This window comes from Eumetopias jubatus, unplaced genomic scaffold (genome assembly GCF_037043125.1).
Source record: "Eumetopias jubatus isolate StellerSeaLion01/CBP00866 unplaced genomic scaffold, mEumJub1_p1.0 scaffold_10, whole genome shotgun sequence".
NCBI classification, from domain to species: Eukaryota; Metazoa; Chordata; class Mammalia; order Carnivora; family Otariidae; genus Eumetopias; species Eumetopias jubatus.
The window spans coordinates 87,326,579-87,331,514 of NW_028274816.1; the positions used below are offsets into that span (position 1 = coordinate 87,326,579).

A 4,936-nucleotide genomic window follows, 5' to 3' on the forward strand; every position below is an offset into this window, starting at 1 on the left:
ATGCTAACAGGTTAACAACGTCCCCAGCAAATATACTGTATACAAATCAGAAAAGACCTGAAACCAGGGGAAAACAAAGCCAAAGAAAGAAAAAAGAAAGAGAAAAAAAAAAAAGAAAAAGGAAAAGATAAAAACAAACAAAAACAGAACAAAACAAAAAAACAGAATATGACCAAATATGATCAGGCTAGTGTATAGATCTGTGCCATACACTAGAATTTGGGTGTAGTTTGGTCTGTTAGAAGAAAGTGCCTCCTAAAATTTTAAAGAAAGAAAGACTTACATAAGTCCAAAATAAGGGTTGATACAATGAAGGGATGGAATATGACTGTAAAGATGAAAATTATAAAAGATTTTATAAAAGGAATTGATAAGATAAGAAGTTGTTTGAAAAAAGAAAGATTAAAAAAAAAAGGGAGAGAATGTGATCAGGCAGGAGACTAGAACAAAGGCATACACTAGTGATTTAGGGTATATTTTGATGTGTTAGAAGAAACTGTATCTCAAAATTTTAAAGAGAGAACAACTTATATATATATGCCACAAATAAGGGTAACTACTATGAAGGGATAAAATACGACTCTAAAAATAAAAAATAAAAATGTTTTTTTAAAAAAGGGATTGATAAGATGTTGTTTGAAAAAGGGAAAAAGAAAAATAAAAAAAACAGTTAAAAAATTAACTTTGAAATTAATGAATCATGGTTAAAAAGCCATGAATTCTATGTGCAGTATTCCCTTAGCGCTGGAGTTCTCCAGTTCTCCTTGATCGGTAAACTTGGTCTTTGTTGGCTGTTCGTGCTGATCTTCTGGGGGAGGTGCCTGTTGCCGTGGTTCCCAAATGTCTTTGCTGGAGGCTGAATTGTCCCACCCTTGTCGGTCTGGGATAAGCAATCTGCTCGGGTTTGCTCTCGGGAGCTTTTGTTCCCTGCAAGCTTTCCGTACAGCTTTGGAGGATGAGAGTGAAAATGGCAGCCTCCCAATCTCCGCCCGGAGGAGCCGAGAACTCGGGGCCCCTCTCCTCAGTGCGCCCCCAGAGAAAAGCAGTCACTCCCGTCTCCCCGGTCCCCGGCCACATTCCGTGCTCACCCGGCCTGTGACCGAGCGTGTCTATCTCTGGCTCACGACCCCGTTTGGTGTCTCCAAACCCAGCAGATCCCTGCGGTGCGCTCCCGCGCCGCTCCTCCCAGGGGAGGAAGGAGAGTCTCCCCGGCTCTGCCGCTTGTTGGGTCCCTGCTGGAGGAGAAGTGGCCCAACTGGGCCGCGGATCACATTTTATGGCAACCCCGAGCTGAGAGCCCGCGCCTCGGCTCCGTCTCTGCAGCCGGCTTCCCCGCTCCGATACCTGGGAGCTCTGCCGCACTCAGGCACCCCTGGTCTTTCTGTGACCCTGAGGGTCCTGAGACCACACTGTCCCGCGAGGGTTCCACCCCCCGCTTAGCCACTGGAGCAATGTCCCTCAGCAGAGCTGACTTCTAAAATTCCGATTTTGTGCTCCGCGGCTCTATCACTTGCCAGAAGTGGCTGACGGAGGCCCCCTCCCCCGCTGTCTATCCTCCCGAATATCGCCTCAGATTCACTTCTCCGCACGTCCTACCTTCCAGAAAGTGGTTGCTTTTCTGTTCAGAGAGTTGTTGCTATTCTTTTCTTCAATATCCTGTTGAGTTCGTAGGTGTTCAGAATGGTTTGATCCCTACTCAGCTGAATTCCTTAGACCAGAGGAAATCCAGGTCTCCTACTCCTCTGCCATCTTGCTCAGCCCCTAGGGAAGACATTCTTACTGAACTGAACAAATAGATTGCCATAAAAACAGAAGAATACTCACTGAGTTTGAATTCTGGAGGGTTCAGGGAGGGGCAAAGAGAAATGTTTGTATTTTGTTCACAAAGGTATATTTTATCAAATTGCTGTAAGTCAGCTTAAGAGACAAAGTTTCCTTAAATCTGCAAAAGCAAAGCACTAAAAAAAAGTAGCTAAGTTTTGAACAAAACAAAAAGTCATAAAGAGTATAATTAATTATTCTCAAGTTGTTTAGAATCATATTAACTTGATTCTGCATGGATCCAGTTTTTGCACTAGTTCTGGAAATTTTCACTTCTTTTCGATTTATGGTCTTAAGGTTATCAGAAATTTGTACTCAGATTTTTTTCTATGAATCTCATTTGGAAAGGAAGAACATCTGTAGGTTTATTGAGGCATCTGAGTATAAGTGTAAGTGTTTGTAAATGAGCAAAGACTTAGAAATGGCCAAGGTTGGAGATCTGCTTAAGCATTCCTTCCAGTGTAGCCAATAAGGAAATCTGGTTATTTCTATGACACACAACATTTTGAGATAATATCATACCAGGACATCAGATTTCTAGAAGTTTCATATAATTTTTAGGACATGTATTTTAATACTATCTACATAAATTCATAACACTTATTTGGCTATGCTTCCCATAGAAGTTTAGGTACCAAATAAGACTCATTAGTTTAACTGGTCACAGAATCTCTGAAAGGTTCCACATGAACTTTGGAACACCCCAGACTGTGGTCAAAAGACTTTATTTTAGAATTTGATTTTGGGAAGTATGTCACAAAATATCAAAGTGGTTTGAAAGTTTGAATAGGATCACAAATCTTTATGAAACAATATTTAATTATCCCTTTATTTGAAATGACAATAAAAGATACTCAAGGCAAAAACAGAAAGTTACATCATTGTGAGCAAAATGTAACTCCCTTCATACTAAGACTCAGTGTTAAGTAATCAAAGATGTGATAAACACAGGAAATTATTTTGGCAACAAGAATGATTTTTTAGGCAGATACTTTAAAAGAGAAAGAAAAAGTTTTGCTTATAATTTCTTATGGAGAGCAGACCAGTTCAAGAAAACTCTATACTTTTAACAGAGAGAAAACAAAAACTTTGCACCAGTGCACTTTTGAGGTTAAAACTCATTTAGTTATTTAAATGTATCATAATCTTAGCCAGTATTGGCCATACATAAAATTTCTTTCCAAGGATCCTTTCTTCATAAACCTAGAACATTCTTTTTTACATTTAGATGTTGTCTTAAATGTTTCCTCTTGAAATAACTGGTCCCAGATTAGGACAAACTTATTTTCTTTTCCTCAATAAATAAGTCTTTTTATTCTTCACACTTTTTCTTACCAACAGCACATATCTTACTTTCTTCACGTACAGAGTTATTTCCCTTGTTATTTCTAGTGATCTTAGTTATGTTTATCAGAATCCTTTTTTTCTAATATACATGATTTTATTACAAATTTTTTTAAAAAACAAAATGCAAAATTCTAAAAACCACAAAATTTACTATTGATACTAATTCTTACAAGTTTGCAGTGCTACAATACACAAGTCAAGAAATTAAGAAAACCATTAAATATTTAGAAACATTCAACATCAGAAGCTTTAAAATCTAACTGTATGTAGTAGCCCCTCAAAAAGCTACAACCTGCATTTTTAAAAAAGTATTTTCTCTACAAAGACTCTTATCAGCTATACAAAAATCTGTACAGTTTTTATACTGAAGCTAATATTGAGCTGCACTTGAATTCACATTCTTAGCAAAACAATTGCCTGAGCACACACGCACACTCCACACATATCATTACAGGATAGCCATTTATTCTTCATCTTTCTGCTCTTCCTCATCATCTTCATCTTCAGCCTCCTCTTCCTCTTCCTCCTCATCCTCTGGTTCATTCTTCTTCTTTGAACCTGTTGGCCTGCCAGGGCCCTTCTTCCCGCTTCACGTTTGCCCTTGGCGTGATATGCAGCAATAGCCTTTTCATACTTCTCCTTCAGCTTAGCTGCTTTCTGTTCATATGGTTGTTTGTCTTTGGTTGACTGTTCAGACCACATTTCACCCAATTTTTTTTTGCAGTATCCCCAATGGATAAACCAGGGTGTTCACTTTTGATCTCTGGGTGATGTTCAGAGCACAACAGGAAGAAAGCAGACGGAGGCCTTTTAGGAGCATTGGGATCTTTTTTCTCTCCTTTCTTGTCACCTTTGGGAGGAACATAATTTTTCATCTCCCTGTCATAGCGAGCTGTGTCACTTTTTGCCATATCTTCAAATTTCGACTTTCCCTTTGCAGACATAGTCTTCCAATCTCTCCAAATATTTCTTGGAGAATTCGGCGAAATTGACGGAAGAGTCTGGGTGTTTCTTCTTGTGCTTTTCCCGGCAGGTCTGCACGAAGAAAGTGCATGAAGACATCTTGCCCTGCGGCCTGTTGGGGTCTCCTTTACCCATGGTGACAGACGGCGTCTACCTGGTGGTAGCTTTTCCTCAGAGTCCCGCGGAGAGGCCGGATCCACCAGAGACGCTTCCTTCCCAGGGCTCCAGCGTGAACTGGTTTTGTTTATCAGAATTCTTAATGCTTCCAAACCTTAATGTCCAGGGAAAACCTAGTTGTAAGCAATTGTGAACTTGGTTACAGCAGAATTCTTTAGATTGACAAATTGATGAATACATTTTATAATTTAGAAATGTGCTTTTTTCATAATACGGTCTTTCAATAAAGCTTGAAATCTGTTTATCAACAGACACAAATTTATCTTTAGTTTCTCTATAATAAGACAAAAGTAGATAAAACTGTTCATTATTTTATCTTATTTACATCTGTTTAATTTACTTATTTTTAACAATAATGCTCAGACTGTCCCTAAACCTCATGAGGCATTAGGTAAAAATCAATGATTATCCTATGGTATCTTTTTCTCCTGGTCAGTTTGAAACAAATATACCATGAACTTATTTGACTTTTAGTAGATACAAGCAGAATAAAAGTTTTATATTTAATGTTGGTAACTCTAAAGGCATATCTATTTTAAGCAAACCAAAAACCTTAAATTAGCTTTAGTACCAGATATTTTCCCAGATTGTGTGAACCTGAAAAACATTTGGGCGAGTTTTTACCTTT

At 38.5% G+C, this 4,936-nt stretch overlaps 1 pseudogene; it reads right to left on the minus strand.

Moving 5' to 3' along the window:
• Positions 1-3,631: 3,631 nt before the first annotated feature.
• LOC114216243 (high mobility group protein B2 pseudogene) lies at positions 3,632-4,355 on the minus strand (annotated as a pseudogene).
• Between the last annotated feature and the right edge of the window lie 581 nt (positions 4,356-4,936).